General features: G+C 40.9%; 1 pseudogene; it reads right to left on the bottom strand.

Moving 5' to 3' along the window:
* Positions 1–950: 950 nt before the first annotated feature.
* On the bottom strand, positions 951–7,217 carry LOC125164850 (keratinocyte-associated protein 2-like; annotated as a pseudogene).
* Between the last annotated feature and the right edge of the window lie 7,614 nt (positions 7,218–14,831).

Genomic DNA, 14,831 nt, shown 5'->3' with positions numbered 1-14,831 from the left:
TTTCATCAAATTTTCTATTAATATATTTTTCTGTGTCAGGATTCCATGTGATATCCCCTTAGTCTCTTCTGGTCTGTGACAGTTTCTCAGTGTTTCCTTATTTTTCATGGCCTTGATTGACTGTTTTAAAGAGTGCTGATCAGGATTTTATAGGATGTCCCTCAATTTGGTTTTGTCTGATGTTTTTCTCATGATTATATTGGGGTTATGGGTTTTGAAGAGGAATATCATGGGGATGGAGTGCTCTTCTCATTATACCAAAAGGTACTTAATAGCAACATGACTTACCGCTGGTGATGTTAACCTGGATCACTTGGTTAAGGTTGTGTTTGCCAGGTTTCTTCACTGTAAAATTGTTTAAGTTTTAGTTTAAATTACAGTTAGTTAACATATGGTATAATATTAGTTTCAGGTGTATGTAAAATTATTATTTTTTCCCTTTCTCTACTCTGTTCTATAGATACCTGAGTCACTAAGCCCAGCCCACACTCAAAGGGAGGGGAATTAAACTCCACCTCTTGGACTGGGGAGCAGGGACATATATCATTTCAAATTATTCTGTAAGGAAGTTTTGACTCTCTTCCTCTATTAATTAAATCACTTATTTATATCAGTTGGATTGTTAGTGTCTAAACATAGTACTTTTTACCCCCAAATTTACAAACGAATGAGCCTTTCAGAAACATGTGTATCCTGAGGATTCTGAGAAACACAGACAAAACCCATTCCCACTAGGTCACTTCTTGCTTCCTCTGAATCATAGGCTTTAATGATAGCTGTGAATGAAAAAAATAAATGAATGACACACACAGGTGAGCATGAAGATCATTAGCACTGTCTGAGGGTAAGGATGTTTGACTCTAACACCAGTGTCTGACCAAAATCTACTCATATTTCCTTTTGCTTTGTTCTGTTTTAAACAAAGAATCAACCTTATTGGACATTCGGGGTCAGTTTCTCTTTTTGCCCTTCCCTGTGACTTTGGCTGGTGTGAGGCCTGGGACTGCTGCCTGATACAGAGTGGAAGAGGCCTTGTTGATGTAGCATAGGCCAACCATGGAGAATGTGAATCAGGTGGTGAGGCAGACTCGGTGGGTGAGGCCGGATGCAGAAAGAGCCAACGGGAGGCAGAGAAGAATCTCATGGAAGATCTTTGCTTGGAATCCTTTGCCAAAGACAAGATTCTCCAGATTATTGAAAGCGGTCAGAGAGAAGACAAAAAGGCCAAAGCCCAGCAGTCCCCGTGAATGGCGAGCTACTCGCTGCAGACAAGCTGGTGGCTACCATCTGCATCCTGGTGAAGAGTAGCAAGTACATGAGGGAGGAGCGTGCTAGAGAGGCATCTGCATCTTACCCTTGGGCCCAATCGATGCCTCAGGCCAAGAAATAAGGTAGCCTACCTGAGCCTTTGCTCTGCGCATGCGTCGGCCCCTCAGGGTTCTCCTTTTGATTCTCCTTAAGGCTCACAAAATCTTTCACGTTAAGACTAAGTGCTAGAGGGGTAGCTGATTCAGCCACTTTTGGAAGATGACTCTAAAGTATTCCCTCACAATGTCTTCAACAGCTCAGTGACCTTTACCAGGCAGGAAAAAAAGCAGAGGGAGAGCACTGCTTTTTTAAAGTGAGAAGCCTAAAGCTTGAGGCTCTGGCAACGGGGTATTTGGAAGGCTATTTTTTTTCACCAGCCGGAAATCACGGACCAATTGTAGACCGGCTCCTCGGTGTTCTCATTGGTCCGCACCCAAGAAGAAGGCGGGGCTTTGAGTATAAAAAGGAGGCTGGCTGGAGGCCACAGCTGCTTGCTGTGCTGCTGCAGGGTTGGGGTGTGTGGGTCACTGAGTGAAGTAGTCCGCGGTTTTACAGGCGTACTAGTAGCTGAGGGGGTTCTCTGAGGGTTAAGGAGGGGGTGGGTGGAAAGAACCAAACTTCTCGTTGGATCTCAAGGGAAATTTTGGGTAGCTTACTTTAGAAGTGAAAGGAGAATGAAGAAAAAGACGGGTATCTAAGCAAACAGATCGAGGAACTCGAAAGCAGTCATTTGCAGACCGAAAATATCTCTTTGTTATGTAGGATGTTATGGCCACTTCCTGAAGTCACTTTATCAGTCATGTCTTCCTCGAAATACAGATAGAGGACAAACTTTTATGGTTATTGGGAGTCCGGCGGGGGGAGGGGCGGTTCTTAAAGAAACTTAACATTGGGGCTCCTGGGTGGCTTAGTTAAGCATCCGACTTCGGCTCAGGTCATAATCTCACAGGTTGTGAGTTCGAGCCCAGCGTCGGGCTCTGTGCTGACAGCCTGGAGCCTGCTTCGGATTCTGTCTCCCTCTCTCTCTGCCCCTCCCCTGCTTGCACTCTGTCTCTTTCTCCCTTAAACATTAAAAAATATAAAAAAGACAACATTGAACCTTGAACTTTGAGTTTTCTTCTCGTGCTCAAACCTCGCTGAGAAGTCACCTGCTTTTAACTGACTTCTGTTTAACCTCCCACTTAGAAGATGGTTGATCAAATCACTCTTCCAACTAACTTCAGTTGTATAAGCCTTAAAAGGACAGAAGTTTAGAGCTTCTACACTCAAAGCAGATTCAGTAATCTAGCTTTCCTCACAAAAATTTCCTAGATACTTTTTCTTTCTAGCGTTCAGTAGGAGTCCTAAAATCTCTATTGGAAACTCCTGTCTAGACTAATGGCAAAAAGTGAGGACAAACCACCTCCTCCCTGCGTTAAGAGACTAAAAGTTAGATTGGCTTGGGTGGAAACCGTGGGAGAAAAATGTAGAATACTTTGGAATTACATTTCTTTGGGGGAAGGAAGTGTCTTTAGTGATAAGTTGGTGAAGAACTAAAGGGAACTTCTAGCACATGTGGCTTTTGAGCCCTCTTACCAAGGAGTTAAGTTTTAACCACATTCATTTTGCAAGCCCTTGTCTGACCTGAAAATGATACAAAACCTGTGAGTTGAAACTTACCTACTTGTATGTGGAGCTGGAGGGGGGAAATGTATTACCTCTCCCTGAACTCTTCATTTAATGTCAGAATTGCTCACCTGAGATCACTTTTCTGATGAGGAACGGATAGGAGCTTTTGCAGTTGGAATAGTAAAGAAATTTGACTTAGATGGTTACCCAAAGCACCGTGAGGATTGTGAAGTTTCCTTGAGCTTATTAACAAAGTGTCACAAAGGAAGTCGATAATGTGGCATCTTTGTAACAAACTGATCAAGAGCATCCTACGTGACAATCCAGACTATGATGATTTCCCAAGTGCTACCTAGCAAATCGTAGTGTGTCATCTGTATAACAAAGTGGTCTCTTGTAAAAAAAAAAAAAAAAAAAAAAAAAAATCGCACTATATCTAAACTATACCTAGGTCTACCTGCTTTAAGAAAAATCTGGAAAAATAAAGTAGGATACACAACTTTGTCTACCTGCACCCCTATCAGTGGGGAATTAATTTTGTTAATGTACTTGTGAAGGAAGCCGGGCTCAAGAAGAGCAAAGATCTTGCCTTGTAGACAATGTGCTCAAGACACATATAGTTCTGGGGTTGGCAATTTGTTTGACGCAGAATCACTTGACCGATGAGATCTGGGGTCTTGAGTCCCAGCTTTTCCAAAAGACGCTGCTGCTTGCTAACTGATGGTTATAACTAGAACTGGGGTAAGGGGAGGGAGTGCTCCAGCAGGATGAGGCCCAGGGATCGCAATTAATGGCTTTGCTTCTTCATGGCTGCCTAACACTGAAAACCAATATTCTCGTTACTCCTCCTGTAGCGGTCTCACCTGTAATCGTGTCTTTACTGATGGCAAAATTTCTCTGCTTCCAATAATTCCAGAAACTGGTATACTGGTGACTTAACTGGCAATGAAGAATTCAGTTAAACTTAAGTGAATTCTAAGATGAACAGCATGGTATATTTTGTCTACCAGCCCCCTTTCCATTTCTGTAAACTTCATTAAATATAAAAGTGAAAGGAAAAGATGAAAAGCAAACCATATACACAACTTCAAATCTACAAAATACTTGTGTACTACTGGACAAAATGCTGACTTCCCAGTAGAAAACTAACTGGAGACCCTGAAAAGCTTTGCTTTTCTCTCTTAAAAATGCAGACCAAAACAATTAACACCTACTGTTTGCCTATTTAAAGGACTCCACTGCAGGTGAGTCCTATAAAACTGGTGTCTGTATGTTGGTGTTCCTGCATAGGCTTCTGGAGCCACTTGGCTCTAGATATCAAATTAGGGTATGAAGAGAGGTTAGTAGTCACTCTTGTAAGACCATAACTGGAGAGTGGGGAGAAGAGGTTCAATAACACCAAGCTTCTTAAATGTCAAACTTTTTCTAGAACAAAACCTGGAGCAGTGCAGGGTTCTCTGCCAAGGGGAATTTGGCCATGCTCTAGGACCTTTTTATCTGTGTGGTTACCTCTGAGCTGTGGCCTGATGTGCATTCTGTCTGCTTTCTGGCCACTGGGCTCCATTCAACCCAAACCTCTTAAGTTTTTTCTTGAAACTTGTCTGGGATTTAGCTCTTTGTAACTCCAACCCCGACAAACCCTTAGGGTGTCATTAATAGAAATTCTTCAGCTGTGGCAAGACGATTTTGCGTTCAACTCATTACTTGGGTTTCTGCTTAGTATTCAGTGGTTACCCAGAGCTGCTTCACACCAGAGTTCAGTGCTACCTTCCCAGGAAATTGGTTGTTTGCTTAGTTTATTTCTTAGCACTAAATCTTAGTGTCTGTAGTCAGACCATTATTATCCTAATTGTAATCAGCCACTCAGACTAGAACTAAGCAAGAAGAGTAGGAAAACTATTAAAGGTGAGAATTCAATGATAGAAATTGTAACCAAGTAAGCTGAAATGTGTGCCTCGGAGAGAAGCAGTTTCTCAGAAGGGTTTTTGTTAAAGGCAGCACTCTGAATATCAAGAGCCCCCACTCACCATAAATCTTACATGTAGCTGATGCATTATTGGCTATCCTTTTTTTTTAAAATAATTTGTCAAATTGTTTAACATACAGTGTGTAAAGTGTGCTCTTGGTTTTTGGGGTAGATTCCCGTGGTTTGGCTATCCTAACTCAAGCCAGTAGCTTTTGAACCTTTGTGTTGTGTGTGTGCAATCTTGATACAAAACAAAAAACCTGCTCTAGGAACAGCAGGGGAGAAATGTACATTTTTATCAGCCTACTGCCCCAGAGAATATTCAAGGTACTAGGGAACATAATTTGAAAGTGTTTAAAATATACTTAAGCTTGTTGAAGGAAAAAATACTGACGCATTAGTTTTAAAAGAAAAAAAGTCCTCATTCAGGAAGACACTTCAAGCTTGCAGCTGTGATTACAGCATTAACTTCTCAATTTTCCCAGTGCTTCTAGGGAAACTCCATATCTTTAGGCCTCATTTCATTTCCTCTACGGCAAACTTAAGTTTAAGTAGAAATGAACTCCCTCTGGGTCTTTGGCTTCTGTGATGTCTGTTCCAGTGTTGTCAAGTCTGAGGTCTTGCATGAAATGGAGATGGAATTGGAGAAAAGGCTCACTGGGAAGCTTCAACCTTCACTATGGTTCTGAATCCTTTGAGGCATAAAGCAGTTTGCTTACGTAATAGTCCTTTCACGGACCTGATTCTGTTGAACTCCAAAGGCTGACATTTTTTTTCTCCAGGGGAAAAATCCTGTAGAAGCCTGTGGGTGGGAGCTGTGGTGGCCAGAGGTGATCCAGGTCAGTTTTCCCTTCCCCCACCTCCCAAACCTGAGCCATGGTCCAGGAGACTGGTGACTGCAGCAAGTGACTGGCTGGGAGCAAATAACTCTTCTCTGAAGCTTGTGTTAATGTGAGGCTGGTCTGAAGGCAACTAGATTCAACAGCCCTGTGCTGAGCACACTCTGAAAGAAGGCCTTGCCCTCTTAGGAACGTACAGCACAGCTTAGGAAGGAACACAAACACCCAGCTGTGGCCGAAGGTGCTTAACTGCAACACACAACTCTCCACAAGAAAAGGGTGAGGGGGGAGGCTGGCTGGGAGTCAGAAATGAATTTCATATCTGGCTGTTACTCTCCAAAGTAACTTTGAAAAGTGTTGAGTAGACTTCTCTTTTGGCCTAAATTTCCCTTGCAGAAAAAACCATAAAGGCTTGTTTAAAATCTGATATGGAATCCAGGCACAATCTTCCTCAACTGCGTGATAGAAAGGGCTTCTGAAGAACCTAAGGATGGAGTGAAGGGAATGAAGCTTCACTGCAGTAGCAGGAAGGGTCTCACTTCCCCAGTGGGATGGCCTAGGTGGAAGCAAGGCCAGGTTTTGAGTGGAAGGGGAAGCTTGGAAAAGCCCAGGATGGCTTTTGGTCTGTGCTACTGCTGGTGAGGTTTCTAGAAGCAGTAGAGAATTCTTTGAGGGATGTTTACACTAGGTGTGATCAGCTAAAGGACAAGCAATCACTGTCTAAAGATACCTGACATAACATTTTTGTTCCATGTCTGAGGTTTAGGAATTCCCAGGTAGATGGGATGTGGTATAAACAGAACAATCTTGTGATCTTGTCTAATTCTCTGAAATCAAGTTCTCATCCCAGAGAACCCTCAACTTCTGAAGTAGCATTTGTGGAAAGCTTCTAGATGACAAGGTTGTTGGCACATAGTCTCCTATAAATTCTTTATAAAGACACTAGAATGGTGCTGTCTGAGACACATGTGAAACACAAGTACAAACCACATACTATAATCCTAATGACCCCATCAAATGAAACTCAGTTTTAACCCAATAGACAATCGATTTCAACATGTAATACAAAAACTAAAGGGCTTGTATTTTGGTACTTCTTGTAGTTGCTATGCATTTTAAACTTACAGCACATCTCCATTCAGACTCATTTCAAGTGCTCAGTGGCTAGTGGCTATCCCGTGGGAATAGATAAAAGGTAACATTGGGGGGCCTACTATCCCTCTTAAACTTCACTTCCCATGTTTTAGATGTTGGTCCAAGCTGACTTGTGTAGAAAGTAGTTTCACTATTGCTGCCAGTGGAGTTCAAACCTTTCAAGAGGGAAATTCCCAGGAATCAGAACATTGGAACCATTTCAACTATTTACTTGGACTTTGTCAGAATGATTGCCTTTGTGTTGAATACCATCCTACATCAGCAGTATGGCCATCTTCCACACCCCTAGCAATCATTTTGATTATTGTTGGCAAACTTTGTCCTGGAATCTTCAGGGCCATGTCTAAAAGCACAGTCTAAAGCTTAGTTTACTAACTCATGGCTGTTCTAAGTAGAGGAAACTGGAAAAATACCACATGTAGCTCTTACTTTTTGAGTATTTTCCAATGGAATTAGTGATATCATAAAGAGAACAAGTACTTAAGCATTTAATACCTAGCCAGAGCCTCACTCATTACCACCACCGCCCCCCACCCCCCACCTCCAAAATGCATACCAGAGTTTCTTCATTGTGGGAGAAACTACCTCTTAGTGTTGAATTCCACTCCAGTTAGGCTGGTGATGGACTGTTACCAAAACCCTTCATGAACCAACTGAAGTATAGATTCTGATGGACTTAACAGGACTGGAGATGTTGTGCCTGCATAAGGACCAGTGTAAATGGGTATCAAACGGAATTGTCTTCGGAGTAGAGAGGAATCCTCCTTATAACACTACTCCTTACTCAAGACTTCCTAGGTAAACTGATTAAGCCTGGATTGGAATTTAGAACTGGGCTAGTCCCTGCACCCCCACCAGGTGTTTGCATTCATTGGCAGTATCTAAATTGGCCAAGGGGAAGTTGTGTTGGGAGCAGGAAGGTGAAGAGAAGCATGTCTCTTCCTCAGACCTGTGTTAAAAAGCTGTGGTGAGGCTGAGCCCCAGGTTCAAGTTGGACAGCTGTACGGTCAAGGTGTCCAGTGGAATATGGAAGTCTCATTTAAGAAATTGGTCCTCACATAGTGAAACATGTTCTCACATACCCTTGGCACCTCTTAGAAGGTAGGTTGGGCAGTTGACATAAATAAGGCCAAAGCAGAACTGGAACCAACTTTTTCTTGAACCTATCTGAGGTCCAAAAATAATGGAGGGTATTTGGGGGAGGTCGTGATACTGTGGGGGTGGTGGTAGGCATAAGCCAACAAAGTGGGTTTTGATATCATGCCCTCATTTATAGTCCTAAAGGGCTAAAACATGAGCAATCAGGGGTTTCTGTTTTGGAGGCATATCACCTCAAACAGTACACAATGCAAAGCTTTGTGAGCTATTTGAGTGGCTACAGAATAGAAGCAGAGTCAGTATCTTTACTGTCTGTACTAATTAAGGAAATACTTCATAATTGATAAAAGTGATGTACTTGCTAAGATGGCAAGTCCCTTAGTGGTGCGAGTTCCCAGCAGCCCCAAAGTTGAGGAATGGGAGCCTAGGAGCAGTGTCAGTGTGGAAGTTAATAATGCAGGTGGCCACTGTTGAGATCCATGGGGTGACTGAACGGCATGCGAAGTATCTGCCTGATTCTCAGGAACTTCCCAGCATTGTTGGGGGTGAGGGGAGGAGGATGATGGTGCTTGTGGTATTTTCAGGTCTAGATTTAGACCTCCTGTTGATGGCCAGCATGCAGATATGTGCCTTATTATATCTTAGGCGCAGACCATTCAACCACCCTTGAGCTGCAATAAATCTCCAGAGGCCAATGGAGAAGTCATCTGGAGGTACTAGCTTTTTTTTGTGGCAAGTCATAGCTGGGGGGTGGGGTGGGGGGTGGGGGGGGGTGGAGAGCATTACTCAGCTGGAAGCTATACTGTAAAACGCTTTGAATGATTTGGCCGTTACTAAGATGTTTTTGAATAACTTAACACTTGGTACTAGATCACTGGCTTTGTTGCTAAATACCTTAAATATCCTACCTAGTTTAAGAATTAGACTTTAAGCCAGAAGTGTGTGTTAACCCATTATATATCTGAGGGAGCTGGGATCCCATTTACCTTGTCACACGTTGATAACGCTAACCTGGAAGCTCCGGTGCTTTCTCCTCACTGCTGCCTCTCTGGATTGTTTCTTGATAGTAAGGATAATGAATCTCAAGTATTACCTGTGGCTTTTATGGTTTTAAAATTATGCATAATAAACTATAATACTTAAAGCATTTTCTAGGAGTTCTTAACCAGTTAGCTTATATAATAGGCCAGGCTAACTTGTAAATAGGAGCCAGTAATAATGCAAGAGTGGTTTCCTTCACCTTGTGGGCCACTAGAAATGAGGCTTTGTAGAGACAACTAATCCTTCATGGTAACTGGAAAAGTTTCTACAACCTGAAACGCCTTGTCAAGTTACCTTAACCTGCTTTTACTGGCAGTTACTGTTTTTACAGGCAGCACTTGCTTTGTTTTGAAAACTACTTACTACTTTGTTTTGAAAACTACTACTCAGATCTCCTAGAATAAGAGTGGTCCTGTCCCCTCTACCCAGTCTTAAGATAGACTTCAGTATTTTTCCCAAGCTAAGTTTTGGTCCCCAATCCAGCAATAAACATTTGTCTAAAATGAGTCTTCAAATGCCAATCATGGTCTTAGCTAATGTAACATGATTACTCAAAGACAAAATCTAAGAGACTGGTGACAGATCTGTCTTAGGGGGAAGGTAATTCTTACACATTTACTGTTATGTAACTGCCCTTGACTACTGAAACAGAACCAGTCTTTTTACTTAGGGATTCTCTTGCTCTCAAAATAAACTTAAGCAGGACCCACGGTGCCAGACATGGGGCTCAATGTCCCCCACAGATCATGACCTGAGCCGAAGTCAAGAGTCAGACGCTTAACCAACTGAGTCACTCAGGTACCCTTGAACTAGTCTTCCTATAAAATGCCTAAACACATTAGAAGACATAGGCATGGGGAAACTGACCAATATTTGATGTGACTCAACACTTAATAGGCTGAAGGGAACTTAACCTGTATTGCCAGCTGTCAAATAAGTTTGTCACTTTAGCTAATGCTAACAGATTTAAGTCCAGTCAATGTTTTTCCCTGTTCAAAGAATATACAGGATAGGACCTTGTCTGGTAACAAAATTCCCTCAAATAGATACTTTGTAACTGATTCACAGGTTTTTTAAAGTTTTACAAGACTGAAAACTTGGAATTGTATTTTACAGGTTTTTCATTTATGATCTGATCCTCCATAAATTGCCTGAATCTTTGCAACTCGTTTGATACTTGGCATGTCCCTATCACTAACAACTTGAATTAATAGATCCACCTATGTAGAAGGGGAGTTTGGAATTGTTTTAAATTTTTTTTTTTTGACTTTGGAATTTTCTAGAGTGCTACCTGTTGCATACCTTCCTGGTCTCCACCCATCCTCATTGTTCATTGGAATTGAGTGTATTTTAGAATGCTTATTTGAAAGGTTCCTCTACCTCTGTCAAGGGTGAGGAAGATCTATCAGATCAATAGATGAACCAGACAGGACTTAATTCCGTGGGCACCTCAATCTAGGCAATGTTGATGTTTAGAAGAATACCTGAAATTTGGAGTGAGGAAGCCGGGTTTATCTCTACTCGGTGTACTCCATAGTGAATTCTTCATTGAAATGCAGCAGGTAGTTTGTTTCATACTATGTTGTGACCCATAACTGGAAACTATTCTGCTTTGTGGTCAATTCACAGATGTTTAAAACACCCTGGATCCGTGGCATAGGGCCCTTTCTGTTTGGGTTCTCCAGTATTCTCCTGGTTCCATTCTCGTGTCTCCATACTAATTATACACTCTTGCCTAATTTTATACCACTTTCAGCTCACCTCTTATGTTCACATTCTGTTCCCTATCCTTAATCCATTGTACCACTTGGCTTTAAATTTGAGTGGATATTGATGGTTTTAGTTCTCCCTTTTCCTTAGGTTAATAAGAATTTTCAGTCTTAAATATAAATGTTCTTTGCTCAAATACATAGAACCTGGTCACCTTATGTGAACAGATAAGTGTTAAGTCTGTAATACATGTGTGGATACGACAAGGAATAAACAGTAGCAACAGGAGCCAAGACAGTACTATTCTGAATGCTTCTACATATTTTGGTTCACTTATTTCTTAGTAACTACTGCACAGTGTCTCCATTTCTAGAGAAACAAATCTGTGACCCAGAGTCTAAGTTTTCTCAATCTCTCAACCTGGGAAATTGTTTATTTTGGGTTAAAGTGTTTTTATCTATACAATTAAGTTGCCCTTACAATGACTTGCTATAATATACAAATAGAACAAACATTTCATCAATGCTTTGTCATAGTTAAGTGTTAGGTACCTCTATTAATCGCAAACCATCTCTAAAATAAGCCTAAACTACACATAATCAGGTGAATGTTATTTTTACCTTGCTCAGCAGGAAGCTAGGCATCATAAGGGAATAGTCACTTCCTGTAGAACAAAGTCTTATCTGCTTACCTGGTTCCCTGGTACACTGACTCAAATGTCAACCGTGGGTAACGTGGGGCATCTACCATTATGTGAATGGAAACTCTTGTTGTGGCAACATGAGTGATTAAATATCATGAGCTTAGTCATGTACATGTTTGCATCAGACTAAATGACCAAGTAGACATAAAAAGGTGGTATAAATCTATCGTAATCACTTGGCATATACCTTGCTGTCTTTTCCCTCTTTTGTGGCTTAACTGTAACAGATATCTCTGGTCTGCTTTAATAAACTAAAATCATTTAAGGGCTGCTGCTTAGTACACGTGTACACTTAATGCTCCTTAATAGTAAACTCTAGATATAATAGTCTATCTGATTCAGTGAGGCAATCAGTACCTGTCACCTTGATAAACCAGAACTGATGTAGAAATCTTCCTCTGAGGTGTTTAAGATAGTCCATTTCTATTTCTGACTTACCTGAGAATGCATGCAGGAACTGGCCCACTGCCAGTTAAACGAAACTCAACTACTCAGTCCTAGGTAGCTATCAACTTCGATAGGTGATGCTCAGAGGCTAACTGCCCAAAGTATCCCTTGTAAAACGTACTGTGATTTGAACTCTAGGTGTGGTCCAAAGCCAGATACTAGTTCTCTTATATGTGGAGGTGCTAGATGGTTGTGGAAATGCTTCCCTCAGCCCCCAACTCCGCTCACTGTCCATTGCTTCTATTCTCTCATGAATGGGTGGTTAACACTTTGCACTTTGTTTTCCCAAATACCTAACCTAGTTATTTTACTCACTTTGTCTTCTCTTTAGTTGGGCTGTTCAACTCTTCACACTTCAGTCCTGTGAAAATTGTTGTACATCTTCATGGGGACCTCCAGACCTTCATGACCCCTCTACTTTATCTCCATATTTCAGTTGTTGCCTTTATTTCCTTGTTAACTTGTCTTTTTCCCAAGTAACAATCTTGTAGGCTCTATTTGTTATGGCTTTCTTATTTTTTTATATGCGTTTTTAAAAATTACTGTATTGTAGCTGAATACTATAATAAAACAATGTCAACATAATTGAAACTATCAGTGTAGTATAAACTTTTGTCAAGATCATGTAATAGACATCCTAAAAAATTAAGGCTTCTACAAAAATTAAGTACCCAGTAAATATTTTGTTCTACCACCAGGATCTCTCTAAAGGTACAGAAACTTTTTTTTTTAAACTTTCTGATAAACCTAATCCTGCATGATTCTAAATGCCCACTTTGTCCTTATACTGAAAAGGTAGAGCTTGGATGAATTAATAAAGATTAAGGTAGATCTTTGCCTCTCAACTTAAATGGAGTTTGGATTCTCCCAACTGCCAATTATTGCAGTAAAAGGAGGGGGAGAAGAAAAAAGGGAGAGTTGTTAGGCAATCTTAAGCTTAAATTCTCTTTGCACTCTCCCTGCTCCCAAGAAAAAAAGTAAATTTTAGCTCTTACAACAGAAGTTTCCCCTTGCCTTCAGATATTCTAAACAAGTTGATAAAACATGGCATAACCACAAATCAAGGTAGCACAAGAATTGAAACTTGTGTGGTAGTCTTTATTTTCACCAATTCTTGTGTGTTAAACTCCCCAACCTAAGTAGCTGCCTTAGTCTAAGATGGGTTCCACTCACTGACTTCACTCTCCTTTCTGAATCAGTCTCTGGCCATCTGTGACTGTTGGAGGCTAAGTCTAGGGTCTGTCCCTAGCAGCAAGGATGCTAGAACGGAGCCCTTGGGAGTGGCAAGACTCATGTGAGAAACTCTTAAGTGGTTCAAGAGATCAGGCTTCTGTAAACATGACTGACTTCCACAACTATGTTGAATGACTTGTCCTAAAAGGGCTTGACTTGGGTGACTGTTTCTAACCAGCTAAGCAGATAGCCATGGAGGGTTATATGAAATTGAGAACGAGTGCCTTATAGCAGATACGGCGAAACACATTACCACAGTGACATAGATGCCAGCTGAAAAAGAATTCCCCCTTTAAAAATATAGTCCCCAATTTTTCAGGCAAGTTAGCAAAAGCAGCCAATTTCACAACTTGGTCAAGCTTTCCTTTTTCTATGGTTGCTAAGTGCCCCCTGTTGGAAGATGTGTTAAAATCTTTAGTTGGTAGTTGTGCTCTGTATGCTTAAATAACAAGATCCTGTGTTTTGAATGGACCAAAGCTCCACAAACATGAGGGCATGGGGTTAGTCTCGATTGGTTCTCTCCCTGTGGCATTTGCTTTGATATGTATTTGGTACAGCCTTCACGGTTTGAATGTTTCCTGGTCTTGGTCTTTTATTCCAGAGAAAGGCTTTTTGGAAGTGGCATCAGTATCTATAAACATCATGCTTGCATTTCTCCCCCTAAAAGCTAGTTGTTTGTTGAAGATGGTTGAGAAAGGGGGGAGCTGGACATTTTAGGCTGGTTGGCATCCTGAAAACTGGCTTCTGTTCTTAGAAAAAACTTCCCTCCCCAATAATTCCCTCCTACTTTCTGGTACAAACTTCTGAACCTGGGCCTGATGGGATGTTAGGAGTAAAATGGTTAATTTTCTGGCAGTAATAACTTATCAAATGAGATGAGTTAAAAGCCTGGGATGTCCCAGACTGTGCATCTCAAACTATCAGGTGTAGGATCAGTTGGTTTCTAATCTGTCACAGGCTAACACTTTGTAAATACAGTGAACTATCAGAATCCAAATTCTATTAGACAAAATGTAGAGTTATATTTTCAATAATCCAAACAAAAGGGGAAGGAATAGATTTTACATTGATTCTTTAAAGTGACTAAAAGAATAGTAAGATATGTAAATGTTGAGTTAAAATGGAATACAATTGCACTAAATGTTATGCAGAATGAATACTTGTATTAGTACTTCCAAATATTCAGTTTTTAGTGTGACGGGAGGTTTGTTTCTTAGCTTATTGAATCTAGGTTGGATCCACAGCAATGCTACTCAAGAAATAACTACCATGTTTTAATAACTTTAGTAGGGGAACTCAATTGAGTTGATCACAATGGAAGTCTTTGAAGCCATCACAGCAGGCACAGGAGATAACTTAGCTAAAATAAATGAAGTCATGCTGTATTTGAATGCCCCTTCAATCCTTTATTGTTAGCCATTTACAAATTTACCCCATAAAGCTATGGATATCTTTCTACCAGACAAAGGGATTTTGGATCTGAATTTCCTATACTTGGATCTCTTGATGGAAAACAAAATTCAAGGTGTTCGAATTCAAAAGATGCTTGATCATTTAGCAGACTTGAAATATCCAGAATACCTACTTCATTGATTTGTCAAATTATGTAACCTCTAATGACTCTTTCAGGAGTCTAAATTTTGTCTTTATCTTACCTGAACTGCATACCCATTTTTATTGGGAGCTTTTAGAGGCTGTTGGTATGGTTTGGAGGCCAGGGAGA

This window comes from Prionailurus viverrinus, chromosome B1 (assembly GCF_022837055.1).
Source record: "Prionailurus viverrinus isolate Anna chromosome B1, UM_Priviv_1.0, whole genome shotgun sequence".
Classification (NCBI taxonomy): Eukaryota; Metazoa; Chordata; class Mammalia; order Carnivora; family Felidae; genus Prionailurus; species Prionailurus viverrinus.
Note: the sequence above shows the minus strand (reverse complement) of the source record. Positions and strands in the feature narration are given on the sequence as shown.